This window comes from Lycorma delicatula, chromosome 2 (assembly GCF_047948215.1).
Source record: "Lycorma delicatula isolate Av1 chromosome 2, ASM4794821v1, whole genome shotgun sequence".
NCBI classification, from domain to species: domain Eukaryota; kingdom Metazoa; phylum Arthropoda; class Insecta; order Hemiptera; family Fulgoridae; genus Lycorma; species Lycorma delicatula.
In genome coordinates this window covers 72,382,552-72,394,581 of record NC_134456.1, presented here as the reverse complement: position 1 = coordinate 72,394,581, position 12,030 = coordinate 72,382,552, and the positions used below count along the sequence as shown (strand labels likewise).

At 29.0% G+C, this 12,030-nt stretch overlaps 1 protein-coding gene across 1 annotated transcript in view; it reads left to right on the top strand.

The window, feature by feature from the left end:
* The window catches only part of SkpA (S-phase kinase associated protein 1 SKP1-related A), a 100,259-nt gene that overhangs the window by 27,317 nt on the left and 60,912 nt on the right, over positions 1-12,030 (top strand). The window lies entirely within an intron of this gene.

Below are 12,030 nucleotides of genomic sequence, written 5' to 3'. Positions count from 1 at the left end.
AAAAAAAACAAAACAAATGACAATGGAAGGGAGTTTATTAATAATTAAAATCAGGTCTCCAATGCTCATCAAATTTGAGATGTCTTCTAACTCTAGATTTATTTATTCGTAAAACTGTAAGACTTAAAAGCCAACGGAATAAAAGCAGAAATAAAATCTTTAAGTTCAGTATTTTTTAATCTTTAAAACCATACTATAAATATGTTATAATTGCAAACATTACAAAACGATTCAACGGCGCGAGTAGTTGCGCTACTACTCACGGAGTATACGACTCCGGAGGTCCAGTGTTCGAATCCCGGTCAGACATGGCATTTTCACACGCTACAAAATTTTCATTTCTTTTCATCCTCTATAGCAATACCTAATGGTGATAACGTTGGCTGAAAAAAAAGTGACGTATGGAAGTGAAACACTTTTCAAACTATATCAGAAAAATAGAACATAAAATAGAAAGAAAAATAATTAGAATTTACATAAATAAAAATATCAGAAAGAGGGAGAGTGGCGAATCCTATCAAATGAGGCGATTCATAAAGAGAAAGAATCAGTATAATTAACACAATGAAAAATAAAAGGATTTCCTTTTTCAGACATTTGAAGAGAATGCCAGAAAATAGATAGACTTTACAGATAATAAAAAAACTACGGAAACAGAAAACACCACCAGTTTGGATTAGGAAAGTCAAAGAATACATGATAGCACTGAATCTGACACTAGAAGATTTAAGAGAGAAAAAGAGAAACTGAAAAAAATTGAAGGATAAGAATACAAGATTTCAACCAAAGATAAACAAATCAGGATCAGTCAAGAGGGTGTTTTCAAAGGCAGAAAGAAAAGCAAGATCTAATAGGATGAAAAAGTATTGGGAATCAAGAAAATTTAAAACACCCAAAGTTAAAAATAAAATCAACCAGAATAAATGACAGTGGTCCGATGAGGCCGTAAAAAACTCTATATTTAAGCTGCTAAGCTTAATTATTTACACATAAAATTCTGTTTTACTAGTGCATAAAAAATGAGCTAAATGAATATTATAAAATAATAGCAGAACATCTTTGCCAGAACGATCCAGAACAGGTGATACAAATTTGTCTTTACTGATTGTTATTTATGTTTAATATTAACAATTATTTAAAAAAGAATCATAATTACAGAAGAGCCATCCAAAAATGCATCAAAAAGAGTGATTGGAAAGAATATTTAATATTATTCCATGATAATATTATGCATCAAGGACAGATATAAGATATATGAAACCAAACAACTGAACTATTTCATATTTTACAATATAATACCTCGAACTATGAGAAAATATTTTATAATTATTCTGTTTCCTATTTTAATAACTCGTCATTTTTTTCTCTCAATTTGGCCAATTCTATATTTTTACCATTAACCCATACAGCTTGTTCCAACAATAGAATCGATTGTTTGTTATTGAAATTACATTTTTCATAATAGTGGGTCACACCTACGTTTTTCATGCTGGCCACCTCTTGCCCGTTTATGATGCAAATTTCCTTGCGTAAAAGTAATTTTGATGAAAATAACTGGTAATAAATACAGTTTTCATTTAATTTCTAAATTTATTCATAAAACTATTACTAATTGTATTTGCGTTGATTGGTATGATAATATTTCATATAGTGAGTTGGCAGGAGCTTGCGTATGTGCAACAGTCAGCCTTTTATTAATTTTTGAATCTGAACTGAATCTTTTCACCAATAAGTCTTCATTAATTCTAAATACCGGTATATTAAAAAATTAACGAATATGATTTTAAAAAAATTGTTTTTTCTGCAGATCTCTCGTGCTGGAAGACGGTTGCTTTCAGACGATGAGGTACTTGAAACTCCCGTACAGCCTGGTTCCTCAAGAGCAGCAAGAGGACGGAGACCGATTATTTTTGAAGAAAATTTGGAGACCCCTCAACTACGTCCTTCAAATCGGTCTCAAGTCCTTGTTGATCGCGAACAGGGACCTTTAAACATCAATAATCAATTGCGGTTAGAAGACCAAATAGCCGCAGACGTCAGACTAAGAGATGTAATGTTATTATATTACACTTTTGGACTGACGAAATCTTATGGCAGAGGGCAATTCAGAGGGGCCCATAAAGCTATGGTCCATCACAGTTTAACTATGAGGACCATGTTTGAAATACTCAAGGCATTCACCAATACTTTTTTAAAAAAAATAATTCTTTCATTTTTTACGGTCGACAACCAGTTAGAAATAATGGATGGCTTAACCAAAACGTTAACATGCAGTGATATTTTAGATGTGTCTAGATCTATTTACCAGGCAATTTATAAGCAATTTAAAAGAGCTGAGGTTGATGAATTATGGACCTTTATTATGGCCTCTTCAAGAAAAAGAACGATTGATGAAATCTTCGATGAAGAAGCCACCCCGCAACGAATTCCATTTACATTTTCTCAATCAATAGATATTAAACGTAAAGATAAACAGTTCCTTGCGTGGACGCTACCCAAAAAGGGTAAGTATTTACTTAAAATGGAACTGTATGAAACAGAAGAAATAGAAGGTCTTTCTTTCAGAGACCGTTAAAAAAATAAAAACAAAAGCTGAGGTCGTCTTTGATGAACAAGACGAACAGTTTGAAATGTTTAATGACAACATCTGAGCTTCGTATGAGAAAATGTCTAATGACAGTGGCTTTAAAAAAGTCACGAGACCAGTTGTGGCAGGTTCGCCCTCAGCCTGTTGATAGTTAAATGGTTGATAGATTTTAATTTGAAAATGATTACTTTAAATAGTTTATTTAAAAATTAATCATTTTTAAATAAATTATTAAATGCATGGAGAATGTTAGAAAGAGGTTAGATGTAAGATTAAAATCTGACCAAGAAGGGCTGACGCACTTTCATCTTTATAAAATGTTTTAAAACTCAACATTTAACAAATTTGGTTCAATCTCTCACTTAAAATGTTGTTTTTTCTTAAATTATATTTATTGCCATCTATCATGGAGAAAATCATAATAAATCTCAGCCAGTATTTTTACAAATCTCAAAGCTGAATTTTTCAAGAATTAATTTTGTGTAATTATGCATAAATGATATGTTTACTGATTCATTGGATAATATAAATTATTATTCAGTTTTTCGCTGAAATAATAATTGAATAATAAACTGAAATTATAGAATTATTTGGTATATAATTATACTATCTGAAAATAATTTTTACAATATTAAAATTAATTATTTTTAAAACCGGAAATTTCAAAATAAATTTTTTTAAATATGGTTTATATGATTTTTATAACATTTATTTTCTTTGTTATATAAAATAATAAATTATTGTATGTGTTTTTTCCATTTTCCAAACCTATTTTATGAACCTATTGAAAAAACTAATACTTTTTTCAGTTTAAAACAACTGATATATCAATTGTCATTCTATAAATGATGGTTGAAAGAAATTTCACTGGCTAAACCTTTGTATTATCATCTACTGAGATAGATTAAAGGCATTTAGGATATTAGTTTACATCACCGATGATGGAGATAGTGTCTGCTTCAAGTGACCATTTGCCCTTAACTATCACTGCTTTAGGTATCAGATCTATTCTTCCAAAGATGAGGATTGACCTTCAAGTCCCAGCAATGCGATACTGATGATAAAATTCAACACTTGTCAGCTTATTGACCTACCTTCTTGTGGAGATTGGATGTTCTAGTCTTCATTTGGGTTATTCAGTTAAATAGGGGTAATACTTATTGGATTTGGAAAGATGAGATTAATATTAACTTCTTCTTTATCGGTAGATGGGCAGTATTGTTCTTCAGTGCCCATTAGTTAGACATGACTCAATTAAATAAGTAATAATTGACTTCATACTGACATTATGTCAAATCTCAATACAAAATACTATTAAAAAATGTGCCAATTACATTCATTTAAAATAAGTTACTTCAGCATTAGGTATAATAAATAAAGATTTACAGAACTCAATCCCAGAAAAGTTATCTAACAGAATTCAAATCCACTTCTTGAAACACTAATAAAACTATTTCACCACTAAGTATAGAGAAGTCTGTTAGATAATATTACTTATATCAAACAAAAAATATGAACTGTTTTTAAAATGCACAACTAACAGGAAAGCAAAATTGCAGGGTACAGACAGAGTCAGCTGTACTACATCAGAGTTGTTAAGCAGACCATTCCACCAAACCACACAAGTATTAAGAATGAAATTACTTTATAGGTCACCACATTATTAATATGGATACAGGGCCTGACTACCAAAAAAAAACCCTCTGAATATCTCAGAGAAGAGATCAAAGATAACAGAAAAAATGGATATTGAAGAAGGAATAATCTGCCCACAGCAGGACCATAAAACATGAGAATTAATCCATTACAAGAGAATGTTTCAAGACTTCTTCCCTACTTGTGGATCCCCATCGTTTGGACAAATCTCAAAAAAACAGACTACAAATTCTTTAAAGAAAACCTTCTATTATTCCCACAAAAGTATGACTTATGAATCTAACTGACCTCTAAATCATTTACTCATTAGAACTTAAAGCATAGAATTAGATTAAAAGGATTCATTGATACAGAGTTTGATGTTTTAACCTTAGATGAACCATGTGTAAACCATTATCAGCTACATATATAAAATAGAACAGATATTTCTATAATAAATTATTGCAAAATTGTTACAATTATTCTCTGGTTTTTGACGTTTTATTCATTTCTACGCTTAACGAAGATGTTATTCTAATAGATATAATATTATTTTACTACATACTAATATCTTTTTTTGTATTTATACTTATAAATGCATGAATAATACCACCATAAAAAATAAAAATATTATCAGTGTACATTAGATCATTAAAGATGATCTTAATTAATTAACTTTAATTAAAAGTAGCACCTTTGTTTGTATGAAAACTAAATCCTTTAGATAAATATTAAAACTTGCTATTACTTTAATCCATTTTCAAAATAATGTTTATATTGTATAAATATAATCATATGGTTAACCATAATGGTTAATAAACTATAATTATAATACAATAGTACTAATACAAATTTTAATTAAAGATTAAATATTTTATTCATAACTATAAAATTTTGATAAAGCTGGAAGCACTCTATACAGAAACACTCACAGTGTTTCTACACTCCATGCAAAAACGCTAAGACAGTATAACAAAATCTACTAGAAAAAAAGAAAGATAAAATGTAGTTCCTAAATTTCAAAATAATCAGGTAAAATTAATTCAAAATTACAAACTCTATACTTAAGTTGAAAATCTGTTAAGACACGATAAGAAAAAGATGAATTGCATTTTACTCACATTTATTTAGAATGAATAACAGTAGATTGACTAAACAAATTTTTTATTTCTTCCAAAGAAAAAAAACCGAAGGCAAATGGTTGACACAAGTCCAAAAAGACCTAAAATAACTGAAGAAATTATAAGGGAAAGAGAAATTTTAAAGAGACTATTAAGAGATGAAAATAAAAGGTTCCAAGAAGCACCAAAATGCAAGAACAACAGAGCTGAACTTTTTGAAGAACAAAGAAAAGAGGTATCAGAAACAATGAGGAGGACTGGACAAACAGAAAAATAGGGAAAAAACAACCACAAATAAATAAATGATCTAATGTGTTCCAAGGTGAACTATTCAGAAAAAAAAAATAACTGTAATATTTGATACAATAAAATGATTTATTTTTTTTTAATTGGTAAAAGCTGTTAACATTAAACAAAAATTTATTACCAGTTTATATATTATACATGTATGTAATATTTATAAAGACCACAAGAAATAATTTCAGCAATTATTCCTGCAAAATAAATAATTAAATTAAAATTCACAGAACAAATCTATTGAACTATTGTTATTGTATTTATAAAAATATATGTATGTTTATTTCACCAAACTGCCAGTTTACTGCTTGATGTTTGCCATTTAATAAATGTGTGGAATCTCAGAAAATGTTTTAGAAGAAACCCTTTTGATTAAGGGGGTGTTTAACTAAAATACTTTCATTGACAATTTTTTCCTTTATCTTAAAAAATTTCTTTTCTAAAATTCATTAAATTTTAGAAAAGAAGAAATTCTGAAGTACATTTTAAGAACATTAGAAATAAGGATGGGTATAGAAGTAAAGCCTAGCCAACATTGAATAGTCTGTTGCTATTTGACGTGCCTGATGTAACATGAATACATTATTATCACACTTCTGAAGTTGAAGTGTTTACTGGCTGTCAAAACACATATTTAAATTACATACTCATTAACACTTATCTATTTCTGTTTAAACTTTGAAAGTACTTGAATGTTACTGCATTAGTAATATTCAAGAACTAAACTAACAAATACTAATTAACTTTTACAAATAATGAAATATTTACTTAAAATTTTAGGACAATCTAAAATTCAGATCTATTCACTTTAATATTTGTAAATTAATAATTATTTTTATTAAAATTAAATGTGGAATTTTTCATAAAAGAAGTGATGATACTTGTACCACATAGCTAAAAACAGGCGAATTAGTGAAAAGGTTACAATATAATGAATGTAGGATACTTTTCTTTTATTATCAGTTCACAAATAATAATCACCTTATATCTTATCCTCTTTTGATAATTTATTATCTCATTTTTATTTAAATAGATGGAAAATCATATAATACATATATTTATAAACATAAATGATTATCTGAAACTATAAAATGGAAAAATCAGAGGAGAAATTGAAGCAAATTATGATATAACATGAAAATGGTATATTATTTAATACAACATACTCAAAATAATAAATATTAAAATAATCAATAAAACAAACTGCATGAAGTAGAACTAATTGCAACATATATGAGCCATAATCTTTTTATTGTGTAAAATATAATTGTTAGATTTGCAAAAATGTTTATAATTAGTATGATGAAATTGTACACAAGGTTGTGTAACAGTAATATAAGGATTGTAGATAATCTGGCATGAATAACTTATCAAAATTTCATAGCAATTCTAAAGAATAACATCCCGTGCAAAGCTTACTAGGGAAAGTAAGAAGTGAAAAGATCCCCGATTGCTTTCTTCATTGAGCATCCTGCTAAAATATTTAAAATACATTAGAAAAAAATTCCATTATTTTTTATCAGCCTACTTCACGTGGAAGTTATTGTGATTTTATTTCACTGTAATTCCACTACGTCTTTCACCCATTTTTATGAAATAGATATCAAAGGATTCATCTTGTTTTGCATGATAAATTTTCCCAGCACAACCAAGTAAAACTATCCTGCTTGTCATAAATATGATAGTATTAATTAGAGAAAATGGTAGGAAATGTTTACAAGAAGGATGCTATCAGTTGGAAACTTCATTTTATTTTATTTCATTTTATTTATTTAATTTTATTTTGTTTTTGTATTTGGATTTCCATGTCTAATTAATAGTAATATTAAGAGTCTATTATCATTGAAGCATATTGTCAGCGATAATAAATATTTACTCTCAACTAGGAAAGAATCTTTAATAAGACTCGATTGGCATGTTAAAAAATTGTCAAATTACAAATTTTGTTTACAGAATTCTGATGATAGCAACTTTACTCTGCTGCTAGTACAACTTAAGTCATTTGGCTTAGTCATGTACTTTTTTCTGCCCTTCAATTTCATTGTGAAAAATATAAAATGATCTAATTCTTTATAGGCATAATATTTCTAAAATACTACAATAACAATGTTATTGAGATTTTCTCACAACAGTGCTTACTTGTTTTAATAACAGTAAAACTGAAGTATACAAGATTATAATAAAAATTGTACTTGGTTTCAACTGAATTAAACTTAAAAAACTACTTCAGATAACTATAGTACGATTTACTATGAATGATAACTATTGATTTACTGCATATACTGATTTTTATAACCTTTGAGATTCTCTGTATTCTAAAATCATCTCATATTTATCGATAAGGTAGTTGCATATCCTACAATTTCTATTTAGAGTTAATCTGTGAATGAAAAATAGAGTGCACTTTTTTTATAAAAAATTACTACAATATTTTTTTTTAATCCATGTAATAAGGCCTTTACTTAAGAGTACAATCCTAGATCTGTTGCATTGTGAGTTTTTCCTTCATAGGTTTACAATAATTACAATAAAGCAGTTATGGCTATTATGAACAGTAATCCACTTTTCTGTAGACATTCTAATTTTTTTTTTTGTCTTCAGTCATTTGACTGGTTTGATGCAGCTCTCCAAGATACCTATCCAGTGTCATTTCATTTCGGTATACCCCCCACATCCTACATCCCTAACAATTTGTTTTACATATTCCAAACGTTGACTGCCTGCACAATTCTTTCCTTCTACCTGTCCCTCCAATATTAAAGTGACTATTCCAGGACACCTTAATATGTGGCCTATAAATCTGTCTCTTCTTTATATTATATTTTTCCAAATGCTTCTTTCTTCATCTATTTGCCGCAACACCTCTTCATTTGTTACTTTATCCATCCATCTGATTTTTAACATTCTCCTATAGCACCACATTTCAAAAGCTTCGAATCTTTTCTTCTCAGGTACTCTGAACGTCCAAGTTTCACTTCCATATAAAGCTATGCTCCAAACATATACTTTCAAAAATCTTTTCCGATGTTTAAATTAATTTTTGATATAAACAAATTATATTTCTGACTGAAGGCTCGTTTCGCCTGTGCTATTCAGCATTTTATACCGCTCCTGCTTCGTCCATCTTTGATAATTCTACTTCCCAAATAACAAAATTCTTCTACGTCCATAATCTTTTTTCTTCCTATTATTACATTTCAGTGGTCCTTCTTCGTTATTTCTACTACATTTCATTACTTTCGTTTTGTTGTTCATTTTCATGCGGTAGTTCTTGCGTAGGACTTCATCTATGCTGTTCATTGTTTCTTCTAAATCCTTTTTACTCTCAGCTAGAATTACTATATCATCAGCAAATCATAGCAACTTTATCTTTTCACCCTGTACTGTTACTCCGGATCTAAATTGTTCTTTAATATCATTAACTGCTAGTTCCATGTAAAGATTAAAAAGTAATGGGGATAGGGAACATCCTTGTCAGACTCCCTTTCTTATTACGGCTTCTTTCTTATGTTCTTCAATTAATACTGTTGCTGTTTGTTTCCTGTAAATATTAGCAATCATTCTTCTATCTTTGTGTTTGAACTCTATTTTTTTTAAAATGTTGATCATTTTATTCCAGTCTATGATATCGAATGCCTTTTCTAGGTCTATAAATGCCAAGTATGTTGGTTTGTTTTTCTTCAGTCTTCCTTCTACTATTAATCTGAGTGCTAAATTGCTTCCCATATCCCTACACTTTTCCTGAAACCAAATTGGTCGTCTCCTAACACTTCTTCCTCTCTCCTCTCAATTCTTCTGTACAGAATTCTAGTTAAGATTTTTGATGCATGGCTAGTTAAACTAATTGTTCTGTATTCTTCACATTTATCTGCTCCTGCTTTCTTTGGTATCATGACTATAACACTCTTTTTGATGTCTGATGGAACTTCCCCTTTTTCATAAATATTACACACCAGTTTGTATAATCTATAAATCACTTCCTCACCTGCATTCTGCAGTAATTCTACAGATATTCCGTCTATTCTAGGAGCCTTTCTGCCATTCAAATCTTTTAATGCTCTCTTAAATTCGTATCTCAGTATTGTTTCTCCCCTTTCATCCTGTTCGACTTCCTCTTCTTCCTCTATAACACCATTTTCTAATTCATTTCCTCTGTATAACTCTTCAATATATTCCACCCATCTATTGACTTTGCCTTTCGTATTATATATCGGTGTACCATCTTTTTTTAACACATTATTAGATTTTAGTTTATCTACCACAAAATTTTCCTTAACTTTCCCGTATGCTCCGCCTATTTCATCAATGTTGATTTCTCTTTCCACTTCTGAACACTTTTCTTTAATCCACTCTTCTTTCACTAGTTTGCACTTCCTGTTTCTTCATCACTAGCATTCTTGTATTTTCTACGTTTATCCATCAGCTGCAATATATCGTCTGAAATCCAAGGTTTTCTACGAGTTCTCTTTGTTCCACATAAGTTTACTTCTGCTGATTTAAGAATTTCCTTTTTAACATTCTCCCATTCTTCTTCTACATTTTCTACTTTATCTTTTTACTCAGACCTCTTGCAATGTCCTTCTCAAAAATCTTCTTTACCTCCTCTTCCTCAAGCTTCTCTAAATTCCACCGATTCATCTGACACCTTTTCTTCAGATTTTTAAACCCCAATCTACATTTCATTAACACTAAATTATGGTCACTATCAATGTCTGCTCCAGGGTAAGTTTTGCAGTCAACGAGTTGATTTCTAAATCTTTGCTTAAGATATAATCTATCTTTCACCTTATATAACCTTTCAGTATCACCTGGCTTTTCCATGTGTATATTCTTCTATTATAATTTTTAAGCTGGGTGTTGGCAATTACTAAATTATACTTCGTGCAAAACTCTATAAGTCAGTCCCCTCTTTCCAACGACAAAGTCTCATGATTCATAGAGGGGAGACATTCTAATTAAATAACAACGGTTAAAAGATTTTACAAACACTTAATTTAAAACTGGGATTAAATATTACCTTTAACAATAACAAAATATTGTTATAGTATGAGCTTAGATAATACTGATTTGATAAATCTGAATTTTCTGTTTACTCATTTAACATCTACTTCAATAAATGTACAGACATTTTTCAGTTAATGCCTTCAAAATTTTGATTTATTATGTTCAGACAGCTTATGAACCAGATACTGTTTGTTATCCAGCTGCTGTTCAATAAGCCTACTAGTTGCTTGTTAGCTGAAGTTGGTCCTACCTGTTCTCCTAATGCAGTATAATATAATCAGTAACATGTTATTCAACAGAACATTTTAGTCTTTCAAGTCGGATACCTTGTGAGTGTTTCTTTATCTTGTATTTGTCAGCGTTTGATAACCTGCAAAAAATTACTTATAATAATTTTAATAAAGTGGTAAATATCTTCTAAAATTGCATGAAATACATATACAATCAAATAACTAGTTACTACTCCAATTGTAAAATAAAAAAAGTCAAATTTCATTAAATGAATTAACTATGGTTCACTGTAATTTATTGGAACCAATGATTTTACCTTGTGAAATAAGTTACTTGATACTGTAATTGAAATATTAACATTGAGTTAATTAACAGAATTATTTATTGTTAAAGATACAATATTTTACAATGTGGCTTAATTTTTGTTTTGATAACACTTCCAATATTTCAGGTATTTCAATAAACACTGTACCTGTGCCCAATGTTATCTCAGATTATTTTGTCTATACTATATTTTATTGTAAATATTTTTTAATGAAAAGATTATTTTTATAATAAAATGTTGAGTATTAATAAAAAAAAATAAATAAAAAAAACAATAAGATTTATTTAAATTTTATTTATTTTTTAAAGAAAATTTATGAGAAACATATTGAAAAATGTTTTGCTAATTATATTTTCCTTGAATCATAATGTTAATGCCATTGCCCACCACCACCACCATGTATAATGTTATTAGTATATTCTAAATATGACATAATCAAAAACAGAAAACCTAATTTTATGAGAAAAAGAGTTTGTGAGTTGAATATAACTTAATAACAATTTAAAATTTCTTCAATGAATAATTTTTTATCTTTACAACCTCTTTTCTCTGATACTAATTTTACTAATTTAATCCTTATGTATGACATAGGTCTTCAATATAGCTCTCTATCTTTTCCTGTTTAGCCTCCGGTAACTACCGTTTAGATAATACTTCAGAGGATGAATGAAATGATATGTATGAGTGTAAATGAAGTATAATCTTGTACATTCTCAGTTCGACTATTCCTGAGATGTGTGGTTAATTGAAACCCAACCACCAAAGAACACCGGTATCCATGATCTAGTATTCAAATTCGTGTAAAAATAACTGGCTTTACTAGGACTTGA